Source organism: Prionailurus viverrinus, chromosome D2 (genome assembly GCF_022837055.1).
Source record: "Prionailurus viverrinus isolate Anna chromosome D2, UM_Priviv_1.0, whole genome shotgun sequence".
NCBI lineage: Eukaryota > Metazoa > Chordata > Mammalia > Carnivora > Felidae > Prionailurus > Prionailurus viverrinus.
The window spans coordinates 24,553,694-24,565,425 of NC_062571.1; positions in this window are offsets into that span (position 1 = coordinate 24,553,694).

Consider the following 11,732-nt stretch of genomic DNA (forward strand, 5'->3'; position numbering starts at 1 on the left):
AAAATGATATATTGAAATGAAACATGATTGGTTGCAAAGGACAGAAACTGATTCAAAGTAACTTAAATAAATAAACTATCTTTCCTCAGATACTTGAAAATCCCATGGAAAATCAATATGGTGGACCCAACTAGTAGTGGCTGTCTTCCCCCATCCCCCACCCCATACTTTTTTCCTTTCCGGAAAGGCCTGTCTCTGTGGAAGTGAGAAAAAACAGATCTGCAAGCTTTCCTTGTAGCTAGAGTTTGGCCTGTGACCTAATCCTGGCCAATGAGATATAAGAAGTCAACTGGGAACCCTCATAAAAGAATTTTCTTTCCTGTCTTTAGTCATGGTTGTGTGAGATGTGGTGCTGTAGTGGTTAGATGAAGTGTGGGGCCAAAGCTCTAATTTGGTCTACCAAATCAGTGCTGGAACAATCTACCCGTAAATGTTTTGTTATATGAAATGAAATGCTCACATCTAATGGAATGTTTTGTTATTTGCAGCTAAAGCCATTGTAACTGCTACTACTGATTTCTGGTACGGTTAGGTTCAAAAGCTTAAAGGATATTATCAAATCTTTATCTGTTTTTCTCACAACTGTTTTTTCCTCACTGTTGGCTTCATTGTCAGGCTCCAGGTAGTGGCCCCAGGTGGTTAAAACTGATAATCAGTTTTAGCTTAAGGAGAATTTCCTCCAAAAGAGTTCCCAAACCATCCTAGGATTCAGTGAGATCCATGTGGCTTGAGTTCTGTACTCTTCCATGGAACAATTTCTCTAGCCAAAGACATAAAACATAGTGATCAGGTCTCCTGAGACCCCTGGAGCTGAGGTCCATCCTACCCAACCACACATAGAATGAGCTATTTCCCAATATTGCTAACTGAAAAATGGAAATGGATGCTATGTAGACAAAACAGATAAGCAACAAAAAATCCAAATGTTTGGTGCAATAATAAAAATAAATGTTTACATTACCTAAGTATAGAATGTACAGAGAAAAAGGTAGCCTTAGAAATAAGGAGACTATAATTCTACTGATTGAATCTTTTAAATACATAGATCATTAAGCTCCTAATATATCCTAATATATGACCATACAGAAAGTCAGACACACAATATCTGTCCTCACAGTCTAATGAAGGAGATGGAGGGAAATCAGTGATTACAAAATAGCAGATGGATGCCGTGTACTGTGCGTCATGGTTTTGCCCAGGAATGTCAGAGGAAGGGTGAGGTGAAGGTTTCCATAAGACTTTCCAAGAGTTCGTAAGATGGCAGCCGAGTTTTAGAAAGTTGAGATGGTGAGAACTTCCTGAGCAAAATCAGGAACTTCCTGAACTTCTGTGCTGCCTGTGGTTGATTCCAGGCTATTTCCAACTCTGCTGGTGGCCTTCCACAAGTTTTCTGGCCTCTATGTTTTCTCATCAGTAAATAAGCAGAAAGTGCATTGAGAAGTAGGGAAAGAGAGGATAGGGGAGGACTTTCCCATGATTCTTTACAGACATAAAATATGATTATTCTGTCTTGTTACAAATATCTCTGTGGATGTGAAAAAAGCCTAAAAACAGTTTTTAATTTTGATCCATCATGAAATTGACAACTGACCCAGTTTTCTAATTACTGGCAGAAAAAGGCTTTAGTTTAATACTGAGTAACAGATAACCAAAGTCATCATGTTTGGAAAATGTTCCCCTAAAATTAACTGCCTTATAGTTAACAACCCACTTTCTAGGGATACATTTAACTTTTTTCTTTCAATGAGTTCACCAACAAAGCTCTTTTTAAAGTTAAAAGCTTATTTGGTGCTTTCCTGAGTTGTTTTGTTTTGTTACTATTCATCTCTTTTTTCTTTTTTTTTTTCTTTTTTCTTGTATTTGGTGTTCATTTGGTGTTCATTTCCTGAGTCGTTTTGTTTTGTCACTATTCATTTCTTTTTTTTTCTTTTTTCTTTTTTCTTTTTTCTTATATATATATATATATAGAGAGAGAGAGAGAGAGACAGAGAGAGAGACAGAGAGAGAGACAAAGAGACAGAGAGACAGAGAGTGTGTGTGCATGCACAAGCTAGGGAGAGGGGCAGAGGGAGACAGATAATCTCAAGCAGGCTCTGACATAGGGCTCGATCCCACAACCCCGGGATCATGACCTGAGGCAAAATCAAGAGTCAGAGGCTCAATCAACTGGGCCACCCAGGTGCCCCAATACTTATTTCTTTTTAGGTTGGAGTTCTCTTGGCCTCCTTTGAGGCTTCAAAGACCCATTCACACACATTTTTCACATGTAATTACTGTGAAAATCTGAATTACTAAACCCCCATTGCACCCCACTGAACAGTATAGTACAGTTCTGAAAATGAAAAGGAGAAAGGGAACAGAAATTACCTAGGGAGGGTAAAATTGAGAAAAGAAAATTTTTCGTGGGACAGGTCCTATGATAAGAGTGTAAGAAAATCGGAGTCAGATTACTGATCATCCTGAACTTGACACCTATTCTTAAAAAAAAAAGGCACCACTTTATTTCTTAATATCTTCTGGTCTTTTGTTTAATAAATACATACTTATTCTCCTTGACTTTTGACTTTATCTATCAAAATAAATCTTCCCCTTTTAAACTTACATAATCCTAAAATGTGTCCTAATGTCCATATTAACTTGAAATGGACCTACATTTATATACATCTTGAACTTCATCTTAGAAAGCATCTTCTCCTACAGAAATGAAGAAGATCCTCAACTCTTTTCCCTCTCCATCTCACTTCTCTAAACCACATCAACAGCAATAGAAAATTCTATCTGTGAAAGCCAACTTCTGAACATGAGAGAGAAGCTAGTATCTGTTAACAAATATCGGAAGATTCCAGACGTGAGGCTTAGCATTTTTAGCGTCCTATATTTCTCAGTAGATTCATGAAGTTCTATTCAAGAAAGGAAGCACTTATTATGCTTCTGTTATTCTGACATTAGAATAGAAGGACCAGAAATGAGCCTTGAAAATATTTGAAACCGTATAGATCTATCTTGTGACTATAGACCTGTTTATTTCAAGTTTGACAGCAAATCTGTAAGAAAACAACAATGTCATACATATTCACCTTGTGGTACATTAGCTTGAAAAAATTCTTTATGACAAGTAATGAGAGTAACAGAATGCTCTATTTGTTTAAGTAATCAGAAAACTCATTTGGAGGAATAATGGGCTTTTCTCTGTGAGTTTGACATAGAAAACTATGGGAGGGCACACCTAGCTTACCTAAACCATGTCTTCATATTTGCTTTTATTGGAAAGCTTCAACCTTTTGTATATGAACCCAAGTAATTATTTTAGAAAACAGTGTTCTCAGGGAACCTGGGTGGCTCAGTCAGTTAAGCATCCAACTCTTGATTTCAGCGCAGGTCATGATCTCACAGTTTCGTGAGTGCAGAACCTGCTTGGAATTCTCTCTCTCTCTCTCTCTCTCTCTGTCTCTCTCTCAAAATAAATAAATAAATAAACTTAAAAAAAATTAAGACACAGTGTTCTTAGGTTGTATGGAGCTAACTGGATATTCAGCTTGCGGAGCACCCAAGACAGAGAAAAAATACTACAATTTAATATATATTGGGATAAAAGAACTCACCATAATTTCCTACTCTGAACAAAAGGGATCTCCCATCCTCTGAATTCCACACCATTAAGGGAAGCTCTGTTAAGACTGGTCAGTGCATAAATTTTGCTCCAATCAGTTCTTTGCCATTGTTCGAATATGTAGATATTTAACCAAACGGAATGTACGTCCCCCACAAGTGCCCATACATACACATGTGCACCCAGGGAACAAAGCAAGGGGTTGGAGACATTCAACTGAATGGTGCCATCACCTTATTCTATGAGAAGATACACATTGTTTCTCCTCAATGGGGCCATCAATCTGTTTATCATCTTAAGACCAAATGAGTACAAAACACTTTTAGGTTTGTTTTGAAATCCAGTGTTGAAATGGTGATAAAGGCTCGTTTCATCTTACATGAAATTTCAAAAGTAAAGTCCTACTTGCCAAGAGAAAATTGTTTTTATAGAGCACACTATTTCTTTTGAATATTAAATACCCAATTATACCTCAGAAGTTGGTTTATCATGCTGTGGTGAGCCTGATTTTCCATTTAACATAAAGGAACAGATGTTCTGTGCACTCTAGGGATGGGGGGAAATCTGCCCTCCTTTTTCTTATCTCCCACCCACAACCCCACTGGCTGTTGTCCACATCGTAGATACATCCTCTCTTCAAATTTTGCAATACGGTATTAAGCAGAATGCCACCAATTTCCTGACATTTGATCATCATTTTACTAAAAAACAATTTTAGACTAATAATAGAGGTGATTTGTTCACACAAGTTAGTACAGCCTGGGGGGGGGGGGGGAAGGGGGGAGGAGTGGAGGCTGAGGGGTAAAGTTTAGAGCCAGAAAACAATTTGTGAGGGTTAAAACAACAATTTGGAACGTGTTATTTTGAATCTAATTACATTTCCAATGTCAATCAATGACCAAGGACTAAAATCTTGATTTGGATCCGTAACAAAGAGCATGAGAGTGTATCTTTCAGAAATTCAACTTAAATAATTTTGAAATTATTTCACTACTAAATGTTTTATTGCCTGTGCCTTCTAATATATTTCGTTTCAATGTATCTAATAGATTTTGTTTCAGTTTTAACTAATATAGTTTTTAGGGTTTATTGTTGGTTTGCTTCTTAGGAATTTATGTTTAAGACAAAAAGAAGAGTGGTTTGTTTGTTTGGGTCCCAGTTTCAACAGATCAGAGTGCAGAAAAGGAGCTACTCACAGGGCAGCCCTGGGAACTGGAGACTGTCAGGGTTCAAGGCAGAGAAGGCCAACAGTTAAGGGTCCCAGAAGTGTCATCCAACTCCGAAAGGGAAGGACCAAGGTCACCAGCACTGTAGATAGGGCAGCGCAAAGATGAGCCAGCGAGGCAATAGTGTCAGTGCCCAGGAAGGTTTCTAGATACTATAATTTTGGGGTTTTTTTTAATTGGGTGGAACCAAAGATGGTTTTCAATGTTTCAGTTCCCTAAGTAAGAGCCTTGTAGCAGACACTGCCTGTTACCTTCTCAGCAGCATTTTCTTCCCTGCTTAAGTCACACCTGTTCAGTTAGAGAGGGAGATCTCTTGCCGTTAGGAAAGGTAGGCCTCACCTTCAGGCCTAAGGGTGAATAATGAGACTGTAGACCATGTGGTCATTCATTCACCCATTGATTCAATGTGTCGTCGAATACCTACTATGAACCAGGCACAGTCCTAAGCATTAGGCATACAGCAGTGAACAAAACAAAGCTCCTACCCTCAAGGAACTTCTATTGTAGTGGGAGGAGACACAGCTACTAAATACATAAGCAAATACAGTACGTGAAATGGTGGGCTAGGGAGAAAAATTGAGCAAGATGAGAAAAGACGTGATAGGTTGAGGTGGAGGATGGTAGCCTCGGTGAAAGGGGAGCGAGTCATACTGGCATCTGAGGCAGAGACACTGCAAGCGTGGCAGCCCTGAGGAGACATGCTGGATGTCAAAGAACAGCAAAAAGGCCAGGGCATTTGGAACAGAATGGGTGAGGGAAAAGACCAGAGAGGGAATATAGCGGTGAAAGTCAGACAGCATAGGGTCGGGTAGACTTTGACTTTTACCCTGAGCACAATGGGAGTCCACTGGAGGTTTGAGCAGTGGCATCACATGATCTGGGATTTGCTTTTACACAGCTCTCTAGCTGTCTTGATGTCCCCTGATGTCCCTTCTCTAGCTGTGTTGATGGTCAGTGACTCATCTAAAGGGTGTTAAGGAACAACTACTAGGCATCTATTGCCAAATTTTTAATAAGCTAAGCATTATGAGCAGAAAGCCCTTCCCTTTATTTTTTCTGCCTGGAATTTGAATGTGATGCCTGGAAATACAGCGGCTGCCTTACTACCATGAATGAGGAGGTTTCCTGGTAAGGATGGTGGAGCAGAGATATAGAAGGGGCCTGGGTCTTTGGTGACACCACTGATCCTCTATAGTAGCTCGTGACTACCTACCTCCAAACTTTTGTTACACCTATTTTAATGGGTTATTGTTTCTTGCAATTGAATTCCAAGCTGGAATTGACATTGAAAAAAAGAAAGAATAAAGGAGAGAAAGAAAGAAAGAAAGAAAGAGACAACCGTTGCACACTTGAAATGACATTTAAGTACCAAAAAGTACCAAAAAAAAAGTACCAAAAAATGACATTTAAGTACCAAAAAAGAGTGGGAAGAACATCATCTCAGAATAGGATATAAATTTTTAAATTCAATCACTTTAGCCTTATAAAGAAAATCTAAGAACTGGATTTTAATTCTGCTTTCTTCCCTATGGACCAGTGAAATCTTCATCACAGGCTAAGCTCTAAAGCAAAGGGGCAGAAGAGCTGGACAGCTCAGCAAACCAGGCCCTGAACCAGCCATGACCTTGTTGCGCACTACCAAGGTTTGGGTAACACGTCAAGGTCGGGTGACCACATGTCAAGGTTTGCTAAGGACAATCTTGGTTTATGCTTGCTGCCCCTACATAATTATTAACAGCACCTTCTTTCACCCTAAAAAGTGTCCTGATGTGGATAAACTGTAAAATCACACACATACACACTTACAAGCATGTCCCCACATGCTTTACAGGAGTAAATTAATCAAACCTAAGGAACTACACAGGAAGTATTCTCTGGAAATGGCACCAGGTTTTGTGGAAGAGTTATTTTTAATATATTATTTGTTTGAATTTTGTATCTAGTGTGTGTTTTACTTTCAAAATTTAAAAAGCTTACAACATTTACAGGAGGTACTTACCAAGTTATAAGGGTTCTGAACTTTTTTTCCTATGTAGGAAATAAATCTCAGACAAAAATGTCAGATTCTATTGGAATCGACATCTGAATGAGACAAAAAGCTAATATTTGAGAATAAATGTCAGTTACTCAGCTCTGAGAGTGTGACCCGTTCACAAAGATGGGATCGTAAGTGCTTGGTTCTCGTGCTGGCTGTGCCGTCATTTCCTCAGTGCCACCTGCCACCTACCCGAAACGTGCTTCCTAACGCCGTTGTAGTTAGGGATTCAAGACAGAATGGAAACAATTCTGTAACTTTGAACAGTCAGCAAGTGTCTTTGGAATGCCTATGTGTGTTTTGTATGCCTGCTATGCAAAACGCATTGGGCTGGGCTCTGGGTAATGAAAACCACCCTCTTCCTGCTCTTGTGGAACTTAGTTTAGTAGGAGAGACAGGCAATAAACAAGCAAATACACACTCATATAGAGAATTACAAATTGTGTAAGTGCGGTGAAACAAATGAGAAAAGCGCAGTGCTAGAGAACGAATGAATGAATGAACTAACACATTCATTTTTCTGGAATAACAACAATAACAATTAAAAACCTGAGGGGCGCCTGGGTGGCTCAGTCGGTTAAGCGTCCGACGTCGGCTCAGGTCATGATCTTACAGTTCGTGAGTTCGAGCCCCGCATCGGGCTCTGTGCTGACAGCTCAGAGCCTGTAGCCTGTTTGGGATTCTGTGTCTCCCCCTCTCTCTGACCCTCCCCCATTCATGCTCTGTCTCAAAAATAAATAAAAATTAAAAGTAATAAAAAATAAAAAATAATTAAAAAGCGGAAAGTTTTTATTTCTTCCTTCTACAAGAGAAACTAGTATCCAGGGATGGAAAGGAGATAGGATTCTGTCGGGAAAGTCTACTTCTGGTTCCACCACATAATAATACTATGACTGTAAAAGTGACAAACATTCTAAGCCTCATTTTTTGTGTTGACCTTCTTTTGTCATAATGTTGCTGCGAAAAACAAAACAAAATTAATCAATGTAAGTGAGATGCTGGAAAGTACTATTTATTATCTATTCTGTCAACAAACATTTATTGAGTACTGTCTTTGGGATGGGCTTCTGTATTAACAGCATGATATATAAAGCTTCAAGAAAAAAGCCTGTAGTCAAAAATCTCCCTCTGATTCAGGGAGATAGGTAAATATATGTAACTATGTGTGTGTTTGTGTATGTGTTTGACGTTTATTTTTTTATTTTTAGGGATGCTTTTTAAACAAATGGAGGTAAAAAGCTCACATACAAGATTTATTTTAAAGGCCTTTTCAAAGTTTTACTCATGCGTTACTAGAGACCCGGCTTGATATTGGTCATCATTTACATTATCATAAACAGTGAGAATAAATGTTTGCAATGTGATACTGAGGCTTAATTTTTGTTGTGCCATGTGAATCATCAATTATTAAATAATCATCAGAATAAATTTGTGTGAGAAGCCCATGCACATATGGTCAATTAATTTACAATGAGGAAATCAAGAATGTATAATGGGGAAAGGACAGCTTCTTCAATAAATGGTGTTGGAAAAGATGAACAGCACATGCAAAAGAATGAAACTAGACTATTGCCTTACACCATACACAAAAATGAACTCAAAACTGGAAGACTTGAATGTAAGACCTGAAGCCATAAAACTCCTAGAAGAAAACACAGGCATAAGGTCCTTGACATGAGTCTTAGTGACGATTTTTTGGATCTGACTGCACAAGAAAATGCAGAAAAAGCAAAATTAAACAAGCAGAACTACATTAAACTCAAAGGTTTCTTCATAGCAAAGGATATCATCAATGAAATTAAAATTCAATCTACTGAATAGAAGAAGATATTTGCAAATCATATATATCATAAAGCGTTAATATTCAAAACATAGAAAGAATTTATACTACTCCTAGCAGAAAACTAAGAAATTCAATTAAAAATGGGCAGAAGATCTGAGTAGACATTTTTCCAAAGAAGACATACGAGTGGTTAACAGGTACATGAAGAGATGCTCAACATCCTTAATCATCAGGGAAATGCAAATCAAAACCACAGTGAGTTATCACCTCACACCTGTTAAAATGGCTGTTATCAAAAAGACAAGAGATAGCAAGTGTTGGCAAGGGTATGGAGAAAAGGGAACCATCGTGTATTGCTGGCTGGGATTGCAAACTGGTGTAGCCACTATGGAAAACAGTGTGGAGGTTCCTTAAAAAAATAAAAATAGAACTACCATATCCAGCAATTCCACTTTGGGATATTTATTTAAAGAAAAAGAAAATACTAATTCAAAAAGATATATGCACGCCTCTGTTCACTGAAGCATTATTTATAATACCTAAGATATGAAAACAACCTAAGTGTCCATATATGGATGAATGAGTAAAGAAGATGTGATATTTATACACAGAGGAATGTATTGTAATACTATTCAGCCATAAAAAATAATGAAATGTTGCCATTTGTGACAATATGGATAGAATTTGAGGGCATTATGCTAAGTGAAATAAGTCAGACAAAGAAAAGCAGATACTGTATTACCTTGCTTATAGGTGGATTCTAATAAACAAAACAAACAAATTAAAAAAAAAACAAGATGATAGATACAGAAAACAGATTGGTGGTTGCCAGGATGAGGGAGGGGAAGAGCAAAATGGGTGATGGTGGTGAAAGGGTACAAACTTTCAGCTATAAAATAAATGAGTTGATGGTCATGTAATGTACTGCATAGTGACTATATTTAATAAGACTGTATTGCAGAGTTGAAAGTTGCTAAGAAAGTAGATCTTAAAAGTCCTCATCATAAAGAAAAAAAAGACAAAATTTTTGTAACTATATACGGTAGACAGATGTTAATTAGACTTCTTGTAATGATCATTTCTTAATGTATACAAATGTCAAATCATTATGTTGTACACCTGAAACTAATGTACTGTTATATGTCAATTATACACCAATAAAAACAAATAAAATAGCAATTTTTAAAAAGAAAAAATACATTTGCGTGAGATATTTTTGTTTCTATTTTATAAATATGAAAAACAATAATTTATATAAACTAAAAAAAAAATCACTCTCTGGAATTTTAGTTTGGAGTAACACACTATGATGTTGATGATGCCAGAAAAATGAAGTGTTGATGATGCCAAAAAAATGAACTTTTTCTATTATAAAGGGAAAATACTTTCAGTTTAAGTTGTGGGTTATGCAAAGTAAAAGATTTGTGGATGAAGTGAAGGTGATTTTGCCAAAATTGGAGTCTTTAAAGAAGAAAATGTGTTGGAAAGATTGTTCCTACAACTAGATTTTCTCAAGAGTTCAACCAGAGCCCTTGCCTATGAAAATTAAAATTAAAATTAAAATTAAAATTAAAATACAAAGTTTAAAATATCTCTTTTGCACCTTTAAAAATGAAGAGTCCATGGTGTTAACTTAGTCATTAAGAGTTACTTGGTTCATAAGTTCTATAATGGGTTTGCCTAAAGAGATTGAATTTTTATCACTCAATTAACAAGATATTTTGATATGTTATCTCTGTACCTGGAGCGGCTCAGAAGTTACCGACGTTCACATACCTCTCAAGTGGCCTATTCCTTTTTCAAAGCCGTCTCACATTCCTACTTAAGTTTAGTTTAATCTTTATAGAGCAGGCTATGTAAATACTACCTGAATCATGTAGTACTTAAAAAAAATTCTTAGAACAATTAAGGACATATTCTCAAACAAAATTGAATAAACAACTCAATGAAGTGGGTAACACTTCTTGAAAATTCATTTTGGTAACTTTATAATGATTTAAAAATTCCAGACTGCCTTGTACTCTTTTTTTTTTTAATTTTTTTTTCAACGTTTATTTATTTTTGGGACAGAGAGAGACAGAGCATGAACGGGGGAGGGGCAGAGAGAGAGGTAGACACAGAATCGGAAACAGGCTCCAGGCTCTGAGCCATCAGCCCAGAGCCTGACGCGGGCTCGAACTCCCGGACCACGAGATCATGACCTGGCTGAAGTCGGACGCTTAACCAACTGCGCCACCCAGGCGCCCCTGCCTTGTACTCTTATACACATGGCCCTCTCTGCTTAATTGGGACCCAATTATTACTCTTTCTGGATTATTATAGTTCCCTGCATCCTTCCTTTTCTTTCTCTCACAACTCGGCATTTTTCCTCAGCAAGATACTAAATGCTACAACTTTTAACATTTCCCTATTGCTGTCACTTGTTATGAGTAAGATGGTGACAGAAACCAAAGCCATTTACAGAAAAGAAGCTCATGGATTACTGGTTGATAATTCTATCCTGTCAAGTGGTAACCCCATTCTGAGCAATAACCACACCCATCACGTTCAACACCTCATCTCCACCTGGTATGGGAGCTGGTACCTGACAAGTGTTCAGTTAAATATTAATTGGATAAATGAACTCATCTTAATTTTTGGTCTTGCTAATATTCATGACATAGGCTAATTGTATAATCATGGTAAAATCACTATGATAGGAATAAGAATTTGACTAGCCCATAACTAGATATAATACTGAATAAAATATTTGTTTCTCAGGATATGCCTTTTTATTATTTTATTGAAGTATAACTAACGTACAATGTTATATTAGTTTCAAGCATACAACATATTGATTCAACAATTCCATACATTACTCAGTGTTCACCACGATAAGTGTATTCACAAGACTTGGCTTTTTTTTTTTTAATGTTTAGTTTTTGAGGGAGAGAGAGACAGAGTGCGAGTGGGGTAGGGGCAGAGAGAGAGGGAGACACAGAATCCAAAGCAAGCTGCAGGCTCTGTGCTGTCAGCACAAAGCCCGATGTGGGGCTCGAACCCACGATCTGCGAGATCATGACCTGAGCTGAAGTCGGT